The following is a 9,960-nucleotide window of genomic DNA, read 5'->3' as shown; positions in this document are numbered from 1 at the left end:
AACTATATTATTAATCAACTAGACCTCAATAAAAAAAATTGTCTCCTTGTAAAAAAAAATAAAATAAATAAGCTACAAGGATATATTGTACAACACAAGGAATTAGCCAATATTTCATAAAAATTTTAAATGGGGTATAATCTAAAATGTTTTGAATCACTATGTTATACTCCTGAAATCAGTATAAGATTATAAATCAACTATGCCTCAATAGAAAAAAAAATACCTACAAAAAATAAAATTGATCCATATTTTTTAAAAACAGGAAAAAAAAAACAGAAGCCCTGCTCATTCTCTCCCTTGCTTCTCATTCTATCTATCCTCCTGCCCACTAAGTTAAGTTGACTTGTGAGAATAAAAAACCTCTGTTTGGTTCCCCTTCTGGTTCTTTTTCTGGAGCATTCATCACCTTTGCTAGCAAACAATGTAACTTACTCATTATGTCTTCTGTTTGTCTTGTCTGCTAAATTGTAAGCTTGAGCAGAGTCTTTACCCTGGCTCCTATTTCACTGATGTATCCCAAATGTGTGTTATGTCTTACAACAAATTTGAATTAATTATACAAAATCCTCTATAAGGGGAAGAGAAAGAAGCAGAGTTTCTGTGAGATGGTGTTAGAACCAATCATTTTACATCTGCTTTCTTCTTTGGGAAGCAATAAATATAAATGAAAATTTATTTTGTAGATTATAACAAAATTATTTTGGATGGTGGGGGAGGTGCTACAGTAGACAAAGACCTCAATTCAGACCCACTTATTGGCCACGCATGTTTGGACAAGTTGATCCAACTGCCTTGGAGAGAAAGTAGCTATTTGCAGAGGTTGGTAGAGCCCGGGTAGGAAATAAATGTCGAGGAAGTGGTCTTTGCCCTCCCAGTTCTCCCAAGGAGCAGTCCTGCTATAGAAGGGGTACTTCTTCCAGAAATAACAGCCACCATGGGCCCCAGAGCCAGAGGCCATTAGATCACGGGTTGAGCACTGGACACTGGCAAGAAAGAGAGAATACTGTCCTGAGCCCACCCACTCAGCACTAGGAGTCCCGTTCCAAAGCCCATCAGACCCAGGAAGCCTTTCTTGAACTACCTCGCTCCAAAACAGGGCTTTATACACACCTCTCTCATGGCTTTTATCACGCCATGCTTGGCCTGGTAGACTCTACAGAGCTTTTGGAATTCCTGACCACCAGCTAGGTCACAGGGCAGGTTCCAGTGATTGGAACGCTTCCATGGTCTTCCGAGTTCTGCCAGCCAGTTCACCATTCCCTGCCTGCTTGTCATCTAGTCCTCTTTCCGTGCCCCCTGATATGGCCCTGTATGTATAGCTTCCTCCCCTAACAAATCTCACCCTCTCTTCACCAAGGCCACAACATCCCAGCTCCTCTGGGGTCCAACCCACGTGGCCCTGCTTATCCCTCCCAGCCCTTCCCCCGACCTGTCTCCTTTACACTCTCCATGCCAACCAGAGCCATGTGTGACTTTTATCTTCAAATAAAAGTCCCTCAAATGTGCTACATTCTGTGTCACTTCTGAGCCTTCATATGTACTCTGCCTGGTATGTTCTTTCCCTTCTCTTCACCTGGATAAATCTCTTCAGGCCCCAGACTAACATTTACTTCCTTAGGTAATATAGTTTTTATTTTCTTTTCCCCTGCATTTTGTTTGTTCTGATTATATTTATTGAAATGTTATTTTTTGTTGATTCTAGGATTCTTTACCAACTATGCCACCTGGGAAACCCCCAATAACAAAAAATTGAGACTTGTAAAAACTAAAGTAAAGAATAAAATTTACTGTCTCAGAGAAGCCTTCCCTGGCATTTTAGCCACAGTCGTGGTGGCAGTGGCTTAGTTGCTAGGTCCTGTCCGACTCTTTTGTGACTCTGCGGACTGTAGTCTGCCAGGCTCCTCTGTTCATGGGATTTCCCAGACAAGAGCGCTGGAGTGGGTTGCCATTTCCTTCTCCAGGGGATCTTCCTGACCCAGGGATCAAACCAGTGTCACCTGCATTGGCAGGTGGATTCATTACCACTTGAGCCAACTGGGAAACCTTTAGTCATGGTAAGCTGCCCCTATTAAGAGCACCTTATACTTGCCCTACAAAACACTCATACTTTCTAAAATGTATGTATCTGTTTTCTTATTAGACCATAAGTTCCTTGAGGGCAAGAACTTGTCTCCTCAGATGCACTCTTAGTGTTCAGAATAGTACTTAGAACATAGTAGATGCTCAATTAATGTTTGTACAGGAGATGGACTGATTTACAAGAAAGGGCATGGCTCCATTCAATTCCCCAATCTTGAGCCTCAGCAAGGACAAGCATGGTTCCAGTCACAACGGACTTTACCGTCCTGATTTTGGGAAACCCAGCTTAGGCACCATGACACAGTGGGCAACTGTCAGGTGCCCTGGTGACATATTCAGACAATGAGTGTTTTGGGAAATCTCAAAGGAGGAAGGGAGAGATCCCAGGGTCTGGTGACTGAAGTCTTACCCTGGCCCAAGGGACAGAGGTGGTTTCAGAAAGATGTGGCATTTGACACTTAGAAGAGGAAGTCAGGCAGGGTTGGACAAATGGGCTGCTGGAAGTTAAGGAAGGGGGAGGCACATGTAAAAGAGCAAACCACTCTGGCTGATTTGAACTACTCTGCAGAGAAACAAGACTGGAGCCAGACAGTGAAGCGCCATGAAAGCGAGGCAGTGGGGGTTCAACGAGGGATCCAGAACAGTGAGGGACACAAGGAAAGCAATGTACCAGAACGGGTCATCTGGGAGCACCCCAGGGATGGATGAGAAGGGAGGGGCTGAAGCAGGAAGAACAGGGAGGAAACTATTGTGCTAGACCAGGTGGGCGTGGGTCACTGCCCAGGAATGAGGGCAAAGGGACAGATTCAAGAAACATTTTAAATGAAGTCATTATCGGCTGCTGCTTCTGGCTGAATACATGAGATGAGGAAGGGAGGAGGAGACAAAGAGGATGCAAGACATCCGTCCATCTCGGTGGCTGGGATACGCCATGGCCAGAAATTCACAAAGGCGGATTAGGTAACTCTAAACATGCCAGATGTAAAGGATAGGAGAAGCTTCAGTGATTTTTTAGGACAAAGGAGATAGTACAGCCTATAAGACTACAGTCACTCAACCATGTCGACTCTGTGCAACCCCATGGACTGTAGCCCACCAGGCTCTTCTATCCATGGAGCTCTCCAGGCAAGAGTACTGGAGTGGGTTGCCATTCCCTTCTTCAGGGGATCTTCCTGACCCAGGGATCAAACCTGGGTGTCCCACATTGCAGGCAGAATCTTTACCATCTGAGCCACCAAGGAAGAGGTCTCTCTATAAAAGTACAGTTGATGCTATAAGAATGGGTCACTTTACCTTGGGAGAGGAAATACAGAGAGCTATGAGAAAGGGACTGTCTGCCTAGCCTTGGGCAAGATGGTACAATTAAAGTAGAAGATAATGTCATCTACTAACTGGATAGCCTTGTGCTTAGTCGCTCAGTCGTGTCCAACTCTTTGCAACCCCATAGATTTTGGCCCTCCAGGCTCCTCGGTCCATGGGGATCTGCAGGCAAGAATGCTGGAGTGGGTTGCCATGCCCTCCTCCAGGAGATCTTCCCAACCCAAGGATCGAACCTAGGTCTCTTGCATCACAGGTGGATTCTTTACTCTCTGAGCCACCAGGAAAGCCCCAAAATTCTGGGGTGGGTAGCCTATCCTTTCTCCTGGGAATGTTCCCAACCCAGGAATCGAACCAGGGTCTCCTGCATTGCAGGTGGATTCTTTACCGGCTGAGCTACTCGGGATAGCCTTGGGTAAGTTAATTAACCTCTCAAATCCTAGGTTCCATATATGTGAGGTGGGGATAATAATAACTAAGCAGTAAATAAAATGACCACTGGAAAGAGCCAAGTTTGGCTCCTATCATGGCAGCCGGTCCCACCACTTCATGGGAAATAGATGGGGAGACAGTGGAAACAGTGTCAGACTTTATTTTTCTGGGCTCCAAAATCACTACAGATGGTGACTGCAGCCATGAAATTAAAAGATGCTTACTCCTTGGAAGGAAAGTTATGACCAACCTAGATAGCATATTCAAAAGCAGAGACATTACTTTGCCAACAAAGTTTCGTCTAGTCAAGGCTATGGTTTTTCCTGTGGTCATGTATGGATGTGAGAGTTGGACTGTGAAGAAGGCTGAGCACTGACGAATTGATGCTTTTGAACTGTGGTGTTGGAGAAGACTCTTGAGAGTCCCTTGGACTGCAAGGAGATCCAACCAGTCCATTCTGAAGAAGATCAACCCTGGGATTTATTTGGAAGGAATGATGCTAAAGCTGAAACTCCAGTACTTTGGCCACCTCATGCGAAGACTTGATTCATTGGAAAAGACCCTGATGCTGGGAGGGATTGGGGGCAGGAGGAGAAGGGGACGACAGAGGATGAGATGGCTGAATGGCATCACTGACTCAATGGACGTGAGTCTGAGTGAACTCCGGGAGTTGGTGATGGACAGGGAGGCCTGGCGTGCTGCGATTCATGGGGTCGCAAAGAGTTGGACACAACTGAGTGACTGATCTGATCTGATCTGATGTAGCAAGTGTTCAATAAGGGCAGTTCATGGTGAGGAGTCAGTGCAAGAGGAAGAGAAGGAAGGCAAGAATCCCAGTGGGACCTCCAGGAAAAAAAGAAAGAGAGGAAGGTAGATAGAGACCCCAGACTCTGAAGCATCGCAGAAGCCCAAGGAGGCAAAGTTCTCCAGAGGATAGATGAACAGTGTCAAGTATTATAGGAAGTTCAAGAGCAACTGGAGTGTCAGGAATTACATTCCTGAATCTTCAGAATGTAATCTGGAGGAGCACAAAAGAAGTTAGTCAACAAAATAGAAAAAAAAAAAAAAAGCAAGAGAAGACATCCATACAAAGACAACCCTGTCAGTCAGAATGTTTGAGCTGCAAAAAGATGATTTTACTAACATAATTTGATAAAAAAAAAACCCATTAAATTAACATAACAAGAAGTTTGGAGTGTGGGAGCACCAGGATTAGCTCAGAGGTCCAGCAAAGTCCCTAAGAACCCTGGCTTTGTCTATCCTGTCTCAACAACATCCTAAGCACACTGGTTTCTCATCCTCAGACTTATTGCCTTCTAGTTGCAAGATGGCTGCCTCAGCCCCAAACATCATGTTCTTATATATAAACATCCATGGCAAGAAAGAAGGGAGAGAGCCTATTTCCTTTTCCCAGAGAATAAATGTTCAAAAAATATTTCCCATAAGCCTCCTACCAGACGTCCCCTTATGTCTCATTGGCCAGACTGAGTCATATAGCCATTTGTAGCTGCAAGGGAAGCCAGGAAAGTTTCTGGCATTTTCAGACTCTATAGGAGGAGGAAGGCTGGAAGAAGAGGTAGAAAATCATGAGGAACTTGGGTCTGTGACCAACATGTCTGCCACACTACTAATTTTTAAAATCTGGAAATCATAAATAGAGGGATGCTGAAGATAAGAGGAAAGACAGAAGGAGTGGGATCATAAAGGAGACAGAAAAGGACCAGGCTTGAGAGAAGAGAAAGCTCGTGTCCTCTGCTATAGGCAAGAAGAATATAGGTGGGCATAGAAACAGATTCTGAAGAGGAAAGCCAATATAGCTGCATTGGTGAAGACACCAGAAAATGAAGAAGGAACACAGAGAGATTCTACCCTCTAGATGAGCGAAAATTACGATTATGAAGCAGGCAGAATAGCTGTGGAGTAACAAGAACACTTCTGTATTATGTTCTACCTAATTGGAAAATAATTTAGTGTGATCCCATATAATTCCAGCAAACCCACTTCTAGATGTATACCTTGTGGGTGTGTATTCAGTTATGAACAGGAGCATTTATAACAGCCCTGGTTATGAAATTAAGAAAAAGAAAAAACCTGAAAACAACCCAACTATCTTTAGGCCAGAAAATGAATAATCAAGTCATGCTCTATTCCTACAATGCAATCCTATCTAGTAGTAAGAGCATGCACGAATTTTAGGAAAATAGTGTGGAATTAAAAAGGCACACGGCAGAAGAATACACAGTGTTGTTCCATTTATATAAAGTTTCAAAACATGCAAAAACTAAAACATTACTCAGGTCTATAAACATAAGCTGAAAACTATTAAGAAGAAAAAGAAAAAATATGTATACACAAAATTCCAGAAGGTGGGTTAGCTCCAGGGAAAAGAAGGGAACTGCACACGGATTCCATATGGGAAGGCAGCACTCTCATTCTTAAATTGAGTGGCATTCACTGTGATTTTATTCTTTATGCGTGCATGCTGACTCACTTCAGTCGCGCCTGACTCTTGGCGACCCTATGGACCGTAGACCACCAGGCTCCTCTGTCCATGGGATTCTCCAGGCAAGAATACTGGAGGGGGTTGTCATTTCCTTCTCCAGGGGAATCTTCTCCAACCAGGGATCGAACCCGCATCTCTATGTCTCCTGCACTGGCAGGCGAGTTCTTTACCCCTCGCACCTCCTGGGAAGCCCCTTATTCTTTATACTTTATACATACTCCAGAAATATTCTTTTTGTACCTGCTGACTATTTAAAACAATCTAAAGATGAGAAAGAAGAGAGAATGAGGGGGAAATGAAGGCATGCATGCCAGCCCACAGTGAGGGCAGAAGTCCCTCCCACCACGTTACCATTTAGAACACGCAGAGCTCAGACAACTGGGTTTGTTACCACGCAAGTCTGATGAGTTCTGTCTGAGTGTCACCTGGAATGGGGAAAGCCCCACATTTAAGACGAGATGGGCTCGGAGAAGGCAATGGCACCCCACTCCAGTACTCTTGCCTGGACAATCCATGGGCGGAAGAGCCAGGTAGGCTGCAGTCCATGGGGTCGCTAAGAGTCAGACACAACTGAGCGACTTCACTCTCACTTTTCACTTTCATGTATTGGAGAAGGAAATGGCAACCCACTCCAGTGTTCTTGCCTGGAGAATCCCAGGGACGGGGGAGCCTGGTGGGCTGCCGTCTATGGGATCGCACGGAGTCAGACACAACTAAAGCGACTTAGCAGCAGCAAGAGCTGCTAAAAAAATTTCTCTAGTACCAGTTGTATAAAATTAAGAATGGAGTATTTCTTATAAAAGACAATATGATCATTAAAGTGAGGCTTTTCAGAGAAGAGATGCTTATCAGACCCAATCTCCCTGTAACATATTTAACAATATTTAATATATTATAAAAAATAACATATTTTCCTTTTTAGTAATCTCTTATTCCATTATTTCTAGGATACCTTCAGTCTTTCTGTTCTCCACTTCTCTCATTTCTACTTCTTGGTGCCCACATGGACTTTTCTTCGCCCTGCCTTCCTATAAATGTTGGAGAGTTTCAATGTTTCAACTCAAGAATTGTTACCATCTCATTCCATGTATTTACATGATATAAGATACAGTGGAAGTGAGAAATAGATTTAAGGGACTAGATCTGATAGATAGAGTGCAAAAAAAAAAAAAAAAAGAGACGGGATTGAGGACAGGGGTTGGATGGGAAAAGAGCCAAGGGGTTCAAATGTTTTTCCTTGAGGAGGTAGGGGTGGAAATAGGAATAAGAATTGCTCCCCATGTGGAGGGCTGGCCTGTGCTAGACCCTGGGGTTTTCCATGGTTTCATTGAGGCCTCCAAGAGGCTTGTACAGGGGAGTTACTAGTTCCATCCCATCCAAGAGGAGCAGAGGTTTAACTAAGCTAAGTTACATGCTCAGGACACACAGGGAGTCGGTGAGAAAGCCAGACACCTGTGACAATGAACAGACCCCTCCAGATCTGGGCCGCCTCCAACCTTAGCTCACACTACACGGACCATCCATCCATCCCTCCTCTCAGCTGAGTCTCTTACACATCCTGTCCCCTCTCCCAGAAACACCTTCCCACATCTTTCCCTAGGAGAGTCCTTCCCACCTTTGGGTCTCAGCTTTAATGACACTGCTCAGAAGCCTCCTAGGTCACCCACTCCAGATGGCCCCTCGTACTGTCCTCCCCTGGACTCTGTGCTTGGCCTCCTTGCACTTCACCTGTTCACAGGTGTATTGCTTTGCTTGTTTACCATCACTCCCAAGCCCTAGAAGATGGGCTTCTCGAGGGTAGGGACAATGTGCCTCTCTTTTACCATAGTATTCCCAGTGCCTAGCCCTAGGCCTGGTATGCGGCAGGGACTTAATAAATGCCTATTGAATGAATAAAAAGCTGGACCAGGGTGATGAAAGGAGGCCATGAGAGAAGACATGGAGACAGAGTCACATGAATGGCTCCGTCCATCCTCTGTGCCCAGGAGGGCATTTGGGGAATCCCCTCTGCCTTCAGACTGGTACCTGGGCAGCCCTGAGTTTCCAGGAAGGAAGGAGAGAGGACCTTCCAGATGGCCGGGTTACTGGCAGCCTGAGCACAATTCTGCCCAGTGGGGACCCTCCCTTCCTCTATCTGTTTCTAATGAGATCTTTCCCGATTGTGGCCTTGGGTTCTTGGCATCCACCATTCCGGAAAGATATGCTGAAATTGGAAGATGTTCAGAGATGAAGTATCTGAAACAATGCAGAAACAGGAAATGGACTGATTATAACATGAAAAGACCCACATTCTGGGTTTTGCCAAACTAAGCGGAACAGGATCACTGCCTGTGAGACTCTAAGGGTGTGAAGCCCTAGAAGGGAGAAGAAGGGATGCTGGTGACATGAGAGAGTGTGGTTATGTGAAATGGAATCAAAGGAATCCCTGGGGATTTTAGGCTCAGTGGCAGGAACCCTTTCCTCCCAGTGAAATCTCTGCAGTTGGGCAGTATTTTCTCAATGAAAGGCATGGGGTGCCACCCGAACAGCCTAAGCCCATCTTAAGCCAAGCCCAGGAGCCTCTGCAAGTGTGACAGCCTCATTATAGAAGGTTGGGGCCAGGTGTCAGAGAGGGAAGAGGCCATCTGATGGCAGTGTGGAGTCCTGGTTACTTGCACAGGCTCTGTGGTCAGAGACTGGATTCCAGCCCCTGTGTCCTGGCTGGTGGGGTGCAGTGGAGAGAGCATTGGATGAGGAGTCAGGAAGCCCAGCTTTGAGTCCCAGCTCCATGTCTTACCAGCTGCTTGACTTCTGACAGCTCAGAGTCCTTCTCTGGACCTCAGGCTCTTCATCATTTAAAAGAGGAGGGTGGGCCTCGTGATCCTAAGGGCTCGCCTAGGCCTGACACCTGAGATATGTAAATTCTCCTGTCTTACAGCTGCTTGAATATGTCTAGATTTTTCTCCCTCATTAGAGCCATTTTACATACAACACAGCAGGAAATTGGAATCCTACAGACATTTCTGTGAAATTGAAGTCACTGTCAGAAGAATCTCCCCAATACCTGAGCAGGGATTCCCTCAGGGGTACCTCCTCAGGGGCCCTGTGGTCTGGCAGAAAGAGAAAGCTGGAAGGACCAGGCAGAAGTGTTCCACTCCGCCCTCGTGACCCCAGTTTTGCATCCAGATCCAAAGCTGGATAGAATCCAGGTCTCAGGGGGGTAGGGGGTGGGTGGGGAGCCCTCACCTCGGGGAAGCCCTCGCCTCGTGCCCAGGACAGGTTCCAGGAGACCAACTGGCTCCCACAGTGCTTCGGACAGGCCTAGGATGTCTGGGCACTGCCGGAGGCTCAGCATTCTGCAGGAGAAACACAGAGCCAGCATCCTGGAGCAGCAGCAGCCTCCCATTGTTGAGGCCTCATTCAGCCTGAGCCAAGGGCCTTCTGCACATCATCCGGCTCAGTCCTCACAGCTGCCCAATGAGGAAGTGGTACCTTTACTGCAGCCATTTTCCTGATTGGCCAGCAACTTGCCCAAGGTGACACAGCTAATGAACAGTCCAGATTCCAACCCGTCTGTCCACTTTCCAGAGTCTCCACTCCCCTAGTGGGAATTCAGAGACTAAAAGCCAGCCTATTCCAGAATCCCG

This window comes from Bubalus bubalis, chromosome 23 (genome assembly GCF_019923935.1).
Source record: "Bubalus bubalis isolate 160015118507 breed Murrah chromosome 23, NDDB_SH_1, whole genome shotgun sequence".
Classification (NCBI taxonomy): domain Eukaryota; kingdom Metazoa; phylum Chordata; class Mammalia; order Artiodactyla; family Bovidae; genus Bubalus; species Bubalus bubalis.
This window is presented reverse-complemented; position numbering follows the sequence as displayed.